Consider the following 12614-nt stretch of genomic DNA (forward strand, 5'->3'; position numbering starts at 1 on the left):
ACATTTGTTCTCCTTTTCTGCCCCCGCAAAGCACACTGCTGTAGCAACAACAAGGACAAACACCTCGTGTGTGCTAAGTTAATAAGCTGGTGTCGGAAGCCGCCTTTCCTTCAAGACAGCAAAAGTCCTGGAGCCTATTGTCTTTTCCAGGAAACGACTGAGTGACACAGAACACAGTGCATCCTTACCCCGCCCACAAGAACATCCACCGTGGCTTCCTGTGAGACCCATGGTCTCCGTGGAGCTGGGCTGTGAGCAGGGAAGTCCCCAGCGGAAGGCTGCCATGGCCAGCTCCCACTGAGGCCGCTCCATATCCCATCCAGGTCAGAGTTAACTCGGCACTCTCTTGTTGGTCTTTGTTCTGCCTGTATTTCTGGCTAAATGACCAAGGATTCAGAGAATCAACCCTAACAAGCCTTACCTGTCACTCACATCTTCATTGCCCAAGCCATTAAGGCCATTGAAACCAAAAAGTCTCCCTCTACTGCCCCTGCACTCACAGCACGTGTACAGGTCCCCAGCAGGCAGGCTCCGTGACTGTTGCACCTCAGCCCTCGTGTGCCGCTCATTTCCCATTGATCACAGCAGAGCCCTTCACATACAAAGCAGGATTTAATGTGCTCATTATTCAGATGTTTTATTAATGATGGCTTTGGCCACACTGTAAACAGATTTGTCCTCCCAGCTTTAATTAAAGCCCTTGGGAGTGTTTTCCTGCAACAACTGTGACTTTTCCCTGATGCAAATGCCAGGAGACACACACATACACACACGCAGCACAGTGCTCGGGTAGGAAATAACTGTACAACAGAACCAGGGGCCACAAGTCAAAGACCACTCCCGCCAGGACTTCAGGAGTGGAAGCCAAGGAAGCAGCTCTGAGCACCGGGGGCTCTGGAGCAGAGGGGGCAGCAGACCTCAGGAGTGTCCTGTTGAGAGGAACCCAGTGGAGTGACAGGGTCCCAGGCCGGTCTGCAGCTGTGGTGATTCAGCTGTGCCCCTACCTTTTTTGGTGCCTAGTGAGCATGGCAGTGTTCTGAGAAACACAAAACTTGACTGTTTCCCTCATGGCAGCAGGGATAGTTGCCATGGCTCAGAGTTCAAAGGCAGTGGCCAGTGGGATAACACCTGGCATCCACTTACCACTCAGGTAATGAGACAATACCTTTCTCCTTTCTCTACTCAGTCCTGGGCGTAGCAGCTGAAGATTCCACATTAGATATGACCTTTCATGTCCACTGCACACCTGGGGGCACTGCCCACCCTCCTCGCGGGGGTCCACTGCACACCTGGGGGCACTGCCCACCCTCCTCGTGGGGGTCCACTGCACACCTGGGGGGACTGCCCACCCTCCTCGTGGGGGTCCACTGCACACCTGGGGGCACTGCCCACCCTCCTCGAGGGGGTCCACTGCACACTGGGGGGACTGCCCACCCTCCTCGCTGGGGTCCACTGCAGACCTAGGGGGCACTGCCCACCCTCCTCGAGGGGGTCCACTGCACACCTGGGAGCACTGCCCACCCTCCTCGTGGGGGTCCACTGCACACCTGGGGGGGACTGCCCACTCTCCTCGTGGGGGTCCACTGCACACCTGGGGCACTGCCCACCCTCCCTCGCGGGGGTCCACTGCACACCTGGGGGCACTGCCCACCCTCCCTCGCGGGGGTCCACTGCACACCTGGGGCACTGCCCACCCTCCTTTCTCAGGAGTACAGGGCCACACAGGCAGCGGAGCCTCCCCTTTCTGGCTTTCCAGCCCCAAATGTCCCTTTGTCACCTCACTGCTGCTGTCGGCCTGTGCCTGCAGGCTTCTGTTCCTGGACCTAGTTGCTTCTCGGTTGCCCCACCTGTCATCTTGCAAGATGTGGAGAGATCTTTGGCTGTTGGAAGTGTCCTCCTCTCCTAGGACCCCTGCAAGGCAACTGCCCTGGACACACCCCTCACAGGAAGACACAACGCATGGCCAGATCTGGAATCACATAGGAGCCCCTCCCCACAGCAGTCAGGCTGCAGACTCAGCCCCAAGCTGGCTCACCTGGTCCCGAAGCGCTTCCATGGCTGCTGCCTGTGCACACACACGCAGCTCATCCAGACCTGTGGCTGTTGTTACCAGTGCCTTCGCAGAGAGGCTCTGCTGTGATTCAGGCCTTGCTTGCCACTTAGAATGGACACTAAAGGCATCAGGAGGTGGGCAGGACCCAGTGGGACCTCCTGAGCGCCAGAGAATGAAACCGTCTGTGAATTCTGAGAATTTCCTCTGCAAACGGTCTCACATGTTCTTATCACATTTTAGGTAGAAGTAAGTACTGGCTTATTTGATTAGAAGAATTTGTTACCCAGCTTCTTGTTTTTAACCTTTCAAGTTAAGAGTCCCCCAGAATCGAAAAGAGACACAGAAGTAATTTATCTTGAAAATAGAAACAAAAGTAATTTATCCTAAAGCCCTGCGCTGTCATTTATCTTAGCTTCATAGACAATTTTCTTTCCTTCTAAACGTCCTAGACACATCTTTGGTTCACTGATATTAATGCGCTGAATGTGAAGCAGGCTTTTGATTTTTCACAGGATGCCAGCCACTAGCAGGGCTGTAGTCTATGAGACTGTATTCTTGGCAAACCCGGAGCACAGAGAGGCTGGCTTGTCCTGCCGGTGAACACCCAGGGCGCTTCTTGTGGATGTTTCTGGGACAGTGGGAGTATGTCTGCATTATGAGTACATCACTGAGATGACTATAAAAGAATGCTTTCTAAGTCCTGTGAGCAGAGGTCTGCCAGGACCAGCTCACTCAGTTGGCACACGTGCCATGAAGCATGTAGGGATGGTGTGGGACTGGGAGGGTACTGCAGCTGTTCTGTCTGTGCACTGGGGGGTGTTTAATAGCATCTGCCAGCTGCACCTGCAGAAGCCAGAAGGGCAGCGGTGCGCCCACACACACACAAACGTGCGCACCAAGGTGTTTATACATACACATGTGTATACTAATACACACATACACTCATACACCGAATGTACCTCCAGATATTGACACTGACATTGACCATGTCGGATCAGAGAGAGAATGACCCCTAGGTTAACAGAAGGAACCGGAAAGCCTATCCAAAGCTTTCTCTGACTAGTCGGACCAGCCAGACTTTTAAAAGACAAAGCCACTTGCGGCTTGGCTACCTTTGAACATATTATTGGAACAGAACCCTAGTGCCTTTGTTTGCTGAAAATAGAGATTATTTGTTTACATAACACAGGAAAACAGCATCTCCAACCTCCTTGTTTATTTATCTTAGGTTCCACTATATTTAGCTGTTAAAAGTGAACTGTTTTTAGCTAAACAAATACAGATGCTATTTTAGATGGAGCTTCAAAATGAACAGAGAAGAATGATTAAGAAAAGGAAATACAGGGATAATGTTTTAAGTCACCACTGCCAGACTCAGGCAGAAAGGGCTCTTCCACGTGGGTCTGTGGCCTTTGCCTACTCAGTTTCATTTTCTTTTTCATTGGTGAATTGTGGTGTTTTGATGTTTGGAGACACAGTGACACAGAGCTCTCATCCTTAGGCTCACTCCTCAGAGGCCTGACGTAGCGAGGAGCATCCAGGTTGAATCCGGAAGCCAGGAGCTCCTTTCCGAAGCACTTGAGCCAGCTCTATTACCTCTCGGGTAGTGCATTAGCAGGGATCTGCAAACAGGAGCAGGAGCTGAGCACTGGACCCCGACACTCTGATGTGGGATTGTGGATCCTTAACTGGAATCCTGTTAGGTGTAAGGCCTGTCTCTGTGTTCATTTCCATGTGGTATGCTGGTGCTTTCGAGCTTCAAATGCGATCAGAAGTCAGGGACGTGGTTGGATAGTCCCTTGATTTGCCTTTTCACGGGAGGAGTAGTTAGTAAGTGTGACGTGTGCAGCCTCAGTGACACGTTGAGAGCTGTCGGTTACCACCCAGTGTCACGTCGGGGAGAAGGCGAGGTCTATGGATTCACATCTGTTTTGTGTGAAATGCTATCCTTGTCTGTGGCGTCTAAAATTATTGGGCTGTTGAGACTCCTCAGGAGGAAAATGTTAATGGAATCCATCACGTGCAGGTTTTACAGCAGTGGTTGTAGGAATTCCTTTGTTGGGATCGGGTTCTGCCCAGTGATAATGACTGCACCCTTCACAGCACATAGTAGCGTTCACATGAGGGAGCAGTGACCATGGTTGCATGCATGAGAAGTCACCCACGGGTACCGAGGCTTTGAGTAACCATCACATCGTGATTGGAAAGCCCCATGGCAAGCACTGTCTTCAGAGCTGGCAGAAGCCCCCAGCTTGAGACTTTTTTCCCAGCACAGATGACAGGAGAGCATCCTGGTGTGGCCAGGATTCAGTGCCTGCCAGTTCTCATTTCATGCACTGTTTGAAAGCTTGTACTCAAAATGCAGTAGTGATACACACCAGAGCAGCAGCTCTGGGTGCTGACCTGAGACAAAGCAGACGTGAGCACACAAGTGTGGGTGTACATGCACACACAATGTAGGTAGAGGAATGTATACACACACAGGCACACACAGAAGCACAGGTGCACATACGCACACACAAGTATGAGTATATAACAACATGCACACACGTGTCTTCCTTCTCTCTGCCCTCTTCCCTTCCTGCCGCTTTTTCCTCTCTCTCAATTCCAGGTCCAAACAGAGGAAAGTGGATTAAACTTTAAAATGCCCCATAAATCCCAAAGGTAATAAAATGCACTGTGCTTTTGTAGTTCCGACCCCAGTCGAACAGAGTGAGCATCTGAGACTAAGTGCACATGTTATGACGGGAGCTTCATCACATAGGCCCTTGTGCAAGTGACTTGTGCGGTTTTTGTTTTTTCAGCTGTCTTTGCCTCATGGGGTTAACAATGCATTTGTGCCATTCTTCTAATCGCTTTCCTTTAGGAGACAGATCTCTGGATGCTACCACGATTTTTACTCTCATAGCCTTAATTTCTGACACCTTGAACTGCATTTTCGGCATTTAGCAAAAGCATAAGTAGTCTGTGTTGCTCCTGGCAAGCGCAAGGGGCTCGTCAATGAAATTCTGTAGGTGGCGATGACTGGCCCCGTGGCTTCTTGTGTCATATCAAGCACTTGGATTCTGGGGTCCTACTAAAAATAAGCTTACTGTATATCTTCTTGCCCTGAGGTTGCCCAAAATGACACAAGCAAATATATGCCACAATTGAATGCCAAAATAAAAATGTAAATATAGGAAAGCATAGCTGAATTTGCTGGGTCAGCCTATAGCACTTTTTTGTGTATGTGAGATTTTCCCCATGGAATGTAGGATCATACATGTTTGTGTCATCATGGAGCTCTCCAAGGACACAGAGGATCTTGTCCTGTGGGCCCTGTGTGCTTGGTTCTTCCATGTGCACCTGGAAGACATTCCTGTCCCCATCTCTCCCTGATGCAGACGGTGGGGCCTCTGCGCTTTGCCTTGAAGTCCTTCCTCAGGCCTTTCCTTCCTTAGGAGCATGGCCTTAGCAGCTTAGGACCTGGGGCAGGCATTGGACCTGGTGGTTGAGATGCCTGTGGCCCACATCAGAGGACCAGCCTGGCTTCCTTTTCTAGCTCTGTCTCTTGTGCCCAGTTTCTTGCTAAAGTGAACACAAGGAGACAGCAGCAATGGCTCAAGTGTTTAGATTCCTGCCACTCACATCAGGAACCTGGCTCCTGGTTTCAGTCTGTTGTGGGCATTTGAAGGGTGGACCAGTGGATGGACACCCAACTTGGCTGCCCTCTCCCCTCTCCTCGCTCCCTCTCCCTCCCCACCTCTCTGTCTAATTAAAAAAAAAAAAAATTGTGGAAAATGAAACGAAAGACAGAAACGACAACAACAACAACAAAAACTGTTCCACAGTAAGCCTTTCAATAAGTTGCATACTAATGAGAAAAGTAGAGGGAAGAAGTGGTACCAGGACCCGGCTACGCTTTGAGTATCAGTACGGTACATCTTTGGCTTCTGAGACTTGTTTTGTGTCCAAGGATGGGAGATGCTGCTCAGCCCCATCTCAGAGATGAGAGAGACCACAAACCAGGGAGGAAGCAAGCAGCTACAGGTACAAGAAACCTGACACGGTCTTCAATGCGAGGATCTGGGAACATCATACTTTCAGTGAAAAATCCTCAAGATAAAGGCAAGAGGTTAGAAAACGGTGTGGAATGTGAAACTCCAATGGAAGTTCTTTTGGTACTTCATGAGGCACGCATGGCTTAGGGGAGACACAGGAAAGAAACATTTTTTGTTTGTTTCCAGCCTTAAAAAATGAAGTTGCAACGTGTGGAGTCTGACAGTTGAGTGATTTTTTTTTTTTTAAGAATTCCAGACTAGCCATTGCTATTTTCATTCAGCAGCATTTCAAAGCACTGGAATTATCTTTCAAATTTCAAAGAATGCTTCTGAATAGGGCATGCATTTTAAAGGATACATGTATATTTAAAAAAGGAATTCGTGCATTTAGCATTTACCATGAAAGGAAAACTAAGTCAGTATTTCTGCCCATTGAGACAACTTCTGTCAAAATCAACCTCTGGTAGTAAGTGAACCTCCTTGATAGAACCATGGAAATTACCTTGTATGACCATATTCTGGTCAGACCCTGTGTCTTCCAGGGAGTGGGACAAGAAAAGGTCACAGGAAGTGGGGATTTTGGTCCGTCCTGGATGCAGACGCTCAGCTGCAGCGTTCCCTGGGTGGGGACCGCCTGTGTTCCAGAAGGTTCTGGGGGAAACATCTGCTTGTTTATGCCTGTGTCTTCAGTATCTCCATTTAGAACATTCATGTTTCCAGATTTCATCTCAATTAAAATCTTTTTATCAGAAGTAATTCAAGCAGATTAAGAAGCAGCTCATTCCATTTCCATTTTTGTTTAAAATACTGGCAGTTTTATCAAAACGCTGCCAAGTGCTATGTTTCGGTCTTGGATTTTGCATCAGAGAGTGGAGTGGCTGTGTGATGATTCACATTGCCACAGACTTTAGGAGAGCTGTTTTAAAGTCCAGTGGAAATTCTGTCACAACCCTCATTTTTCCAAAAAGTTTTTTTTGAAGCTCTCTTACATGCATGGATTTCAAATTTTTCTTAGACCAAAAAAATGTATCTTTTCATTCCATTTTCCACAAGATTTTATTTGACGGAGTTCCCATCCTTTGGTTCAGCCCTCACATACACTGGCTACAGCTGGCGCGGGGTCAGAGCCCAGAGCTTTGAACACCCAGGTCTCCCTGGTGGATGACAGGTACATTGGCAGGAAGCTAGAGTCAGTAACAATGGCTCACCAGGATAATCTTCCAGTTTGCAGCACCAGCATCCCATTTGCATACCGGTTCATATCCCGGCTGCTCTACTTCCCATCCAGCTCCCTGCTTGTGGCCTGGGAAAGCAGTGGAGGACGGCCCAAAGCCTTGGGACCCTGCATCCACATGGGAGACCTGGAAGAAGCTCCTGCCTCCTGGCTTCAGATTGGCTCAACTCTGGCTCTTGTGGCCTTAGGGGGAATGAACTAGAGAATGGAAGATGGAAGATCTTTCCGTCTCTTATCCTTTCTTCAAATCTGTCTTTCCAATAAATAATCTTAAAACAAACAAACAAACAAGCAAGCAGAAACAAGACACGAAGCCAGGACCCAAGCCAGGGAGTTCATCCAGCCTGGAAGGTGGATACATGATAGCACAGTGGCAATTGGTGCTTATCATCCTGTGGATATAGTTGGAACAGGTGTCTGGTCTTGGGTCCAGAGTGGGCAGGTGTATATGTGTCAGGCTCTGCTGTGTGGAGACCTGGGCAATGGCTGGAGGGGGTGGCCACCCTGGGTGCACCATGAGGTCTGTGCATGCACTGCCAGCATCTCAGAGGGACCAGGTAGCTGCATGTTCCCCATCATGTGGCTCAGGTTGAAGGGTGTGACATATAAGCAGGTGACAGATAAGTTCTTCCCCTGCTTGCATTGAGGGCAGTGGAAAGCCCACGTCCACGGTAGGAGCTGGGGATCCATAAGCATAGTGCAAAGTTTCTCTCTCCCCTCTGCCCTGCCCCACATCCATCACAGTGTTTCCCATGTGGCTGCTACAAGCTGCTACTCAGGGGTCTCAGTGACCTGGGTAGCCAAGCTTGGCTGCAGTTGAATTGCACCAGTTTTTGCTTCTTTGTGCCAACTGTAACAACTGCAGCGGATTTTCCTGTGCAAACAGAACCCACAGAACTCTAAAGAATGTTTCAGAACAAGAGCTTGATTTCCTAATCAGTTGCTCCCAAATCAGAAAGAAAAGCATAGAATGTGAGATAGAGGAAGTGTTGGGACCGATGTAAAGAGAAGCTCAGACCAGTGTCACCTCCTCCACCTGCCAGGGACACAGCCTGCCGTTCCCTGGGATCCCCCCTCCTTGCCATGCCCTAGGTTCAAGAGCGGGGCTGTCAGGGCAGCTAGCCTTCCCTACCTTGGTGTTGTGACAGCCACGTCAGTGTTGATCTGACTGACCAGCCCACCCTCTGTTCATTCTTATGGGTTGTTTTACTCTCAGCACCCGCTTTATTGGAAACAGCAATCGTCTATCCCAGGAAGTGCTTGCTTTCCATTTAACTCTGAAAGAAAGGACTTATTCAAACAGTTCAGACGAGCAAACGAAATGGTGAGATGCTTCCTATCCTGTGCTTTTTAAAATTCTCCAGAATTTGTAATGTTTCCTTATTTTATCTTTGCTGCAACCCACCCTTCACCCCACCCCATCTTGGGTTCTAAGAGCACCCCCACGTCCACGGGTTTTGCTTTCCAGAGGCAAGAGTCAAATTTGAGCTGATAGATAGTAAAGTAACCCCAGGTAGTTCCCTAATTATAAAAGAAATTTCAAAAAAACAATCGGGGAGGAGTGATAACTATCATTGCCTGATAGTTATGATGTTCAGTTATGAGCTGAGGGGCCAGCCTGAGGGTACAGGCCAGTGCCGCTGTCCCTGTGTGCAGGGCGACAGCTGTGCAGCCTCAGGGAGGGCACACATGTTGCTCCGCGTGACCCCTGTAAGGACTGTGACAGGCCATGGAGACATTCAGGCCATGGACTTCTACTGATTGACAGCACACAATTGTAAGCACTTGGAGGATTATATCGCTCGATGGAGAAGGGACACCTTGGGAGGGGATGCCTTGTGGGTTCTCAGAAGCCGGGTCCTGAAGGGTCTCAGGGTCGGTGCTGTAAACAAACCCTTGGAGGCTGCAGCTGCCTGGATGTTCATGGAAAATAAGGATTTCTCTGCAGAAACAAGCAAACTGCTCAAGACTCTTCTCTTTGGCTGGTGGCGTCAATGGACTGAGCAACCCTCTGAGTCATCAGAGATCTCGGAGACACTCCACCATGCCCCCCCCAACTCCATTCCCTCAGAAGTGTTTTCCTGTTTTTTATCAGGCATCAGTTTGCTGGACTCTGTTTTTTTCAGGCTGTGCTGCTCTGCCATGGGAGTGGTCAAAGCTAGACCGCACTCTCTGGCCAGGGCCAGCCCAACAGGCAGCATTTTACGGATCAGGATGGACTTCCATTGTGGCAACAGGGCTGTCTCTTCACACCGTGCTGTCAGTAGTAGCTGGTTCTGGATCTTTCCAGGGAGCAGCCATGTGTCCCTCCCGGCTCGAAGGCTACGTGCTGCTGTTCCACCTGCAGCAGCAGAGACACGTTGAGCCACACACAGCACTCAGACCATGCCTGAGTCAGTTCCGGTGAAACCAGAGCCTGTCTCTGTGCCTCTCCATCCAGGGATGCACTTCCCATCGCAGTTAAGACAGTGCTGTGGCAGAAAGGGCCCATATAGGCCGTTCCTGCATACCTGCACGCGGGCTGCTCCTTGGATGTGTCTTAGTAGAGACTGCGAGTCTGCAGCAGGGTAGATACCCGTGCAAGGGAAAAGGAAAGGATGTGTGTTCCTCACGCAGACCCCAGGCTTGGGCCTTCTCAGCATCTGCAGTCCGAGTCCTCATTGTGTGTGGCAAGGGGAAATGGGACAAGCCTGGTATCTACAGCCACCACTGACACTTCATGTCTGTGTGAGAAGGTGGTGGGCAGAGTCACTTCTGTACTGATCAGGCAGATTTCACAAGCTCATGGAAATAAATGGAGTTGGAAGATAAATTTATTTTGGTGCCCAAAAAGGCCTTGAAATCCAGTTTTTCATCATTTACATTCTTTGTGAACCTTCTGAAGACCCCACTTTATACGGGCTTCAACATTTCTGCACCTACACAAAGTTGTATTTATTTGAAAGGCAGAATCTTACAGAGACAGAGAAGGAGAGATCTGCCGTCTGCTGGATCATTCCCTAAAATGGCCACAGCAGCCAGAGCTGGGCCAGTCCATAGCTAGGAATGTCTTCCAGATCTCACACATGGTTTACAGGGACCTAACGGCTCGGGTCATCTTCCTTCTCTTCCCCAGGTGCATCAGCAGGGTGCTGGATCAGAAGTGAAGCAGCTGGAACTCCAATCAGTGCCCATATGAGATGCTGTCACAGGCAGCTGCTCTTCCCACTATTGCACGACTCCAGTCCTAATTTCTAATTCTGTTTTCCACAAGGTGCTTGATGTCCTTCCTAGAAGCCAGGGTTGGGCCAGGCTGAAGGATAGAACCAAGATCACAACCAAAGTATCCTACATGGGTTTCAGAAAACCAAGTATGGGAGCTGTCACTCCTGCTTCCCAGGATGCTCATCAGCAGGAAGCTGGAGTTAGGAGCCAGAGCTGGGACTGGGACCCAGGCCCTCTGACTGGGGGGTAGGGGTCATAACTACCAGGCCGGATGCCTACCCACTGCCATCCAGTTTCCAGCAGAGGTGCAGGTCCTATGTAGCCCTTCTGTGAGCATCTCATCCATTCCCACCAAACCCAGGGGTGATTATGTTAGGGAGAAAAACACAATGAAGCATCCAGTATACCAGGGTGGTGAGCAACTCTGTGGCATTAGGGCAAAGTGGAGAGCTCTGCAGGGTGTGGTACGCTACTACTAGGCTTCCGGACTGTTGGGAAAGGGGAATGCTTGCTGGACTGAGGCCTGTGTCTGAGCCATGGGCGTTTCCTGTCTTAGGCTCGGCTGACTTGACTCCTGCTAGCTCCTTCCTCTGAAGTCGGCTTTGTCCTCTGCTCAGGATTCCTTTATTTGACTGCCAGTTAATTTCTTTCCTATCTGGTAACTGAATCTCACCCCAGTCACTATCAAAAGAAACAGGAAAAGGACCGACCAAGAGTGAGATTGTGGTTAGCTCACATCAGCTCCAACCACACGCGCATCCTGAGAATTCCATCACTTGCCACTGAAAAGCCGTGTGCAGGTTGCTGGGAGAAGCTTGCTTCCTGCTCCCTGGGATCTGAGGACTGCCGGGCCAACTCCCGCTGACCAGTGGAGGCACGAGGACACAGCTCAGTGGACAGCCCATGAATCACCATGTGTTCAGATGGCATGGAAACAGTGCTATGGTGCAGTGTGACTTGCCCAGAGCAGCTGCCACTCCACAGCTCAGCATCATGGCCTTGGAACTACATGGGCCATCCAAACAGTGAGGGGTAGGACTGCCACCTGCATACATGGCACTCTGTCAGGTGGGACATAGCGCCTTTTAAATGTGGGGTTCTGTTTTCAACCCCAAACTCATATTTCATTGGATGACTTATATTTTGTTTGTTCAGCTGACACCCCCAGCCACCTCCCCTTTTGAAAATGTGCACCAGAACAGGAGAGAGAGTGCCAACCCTGGCACAAAGGACCAGGGCTCCCTTTGGAAAGAGGTCAGCATTGTAGAGCAGACGATTGATTAATTGAAACCCAAGACATCTTTCACTGTGGCCCTGAAAGTCATTTCTATCCATGTTTTGTTTCGGTTTCTTGAATTTGGTGAAACCACTCAGGGTGTAGACTTACTACCTTTAAGATCATGGGGGTAAACTCTAGAAGTTTTTACTGTCTCTTTTCTTGACTCCCTGGACAAAGTTTGTTGCTCCTGCCTTGTGTGACTGACCTCTTAGCTGATTTCCTGGATGTCAGTATTGGTTCTGTCAAAAGCAAGTTGGCAGTCTATGCACCCCAGCACCCCCAGGAACAGCGCCCCCCCAGCACCCCCCAGCACCCCCAGGAACAGCGGCCCATGATTAAGGAGTCGCGCTATGTGGATTGCAGCCTTAACTGAGAATTGTTTCTGGAAACTGAGTTGTCAAGCAGCAGGCAGCCAGGGCAGAGGACTCAGGAGCTGGGGAGGTGGTGGTGTGTGCTCTGCTTGGCTTTGCTGCTTTTCCTGGGGAAAGGGCGTCTGTAAGAGAAGTGTCAGAGGTGGGTGCGCTGCACAACCACTTGCTCCATGTGCAAGTTTGGTTTCTTTCTTAAAAGTTCCCACATAAACCAGAACATGCGGTAAACAGGGAAACAGTTCTACAAGGTTATTCAGGTGTGCTCACAGAAGGAAACTAAGTATATTCCTAATACACGGAAGTCAGCAGTTTTACTTGAATTATATTTGGTATTAGTTATGGCAATAAGGACAATTAGAGAAAGCTGTTCTGTTTACTGGAAACACAGGTGGGACATGTGAAAGCGTGGCAAGTCAGGGCTGGGCGGGACCAT

The 12614-nt window shown here is 49.7% G+C and overlaps 1 protein-coding gene across 2 annotated transcripts in view; it reads left to right on the forward strand.

Annotated features, from left to right (window-relative positions):
• Positions 1–12614, forward strand: part of NRP1 (neuropilin 1) — a 99036-nt gene that overhangs the window by 57182 nt on the left and 29240 nt on the right. The window lies entirely within an intron of this gene.

This window comes from Ochotona princeps, chromosome 10, assembly GCF_030435755.1.
Source record: "Ochotona princeps isolate mOchPri1 chromosome 10, mOchPri1.hap1, whole genome shotgun sequence".
Lineage (NCBI taxonomy): Eukaryota > Metazoa > Chordata > Mammalia > Lagomorpha > Ochotonidae > Ochotona > Ochotona princeps.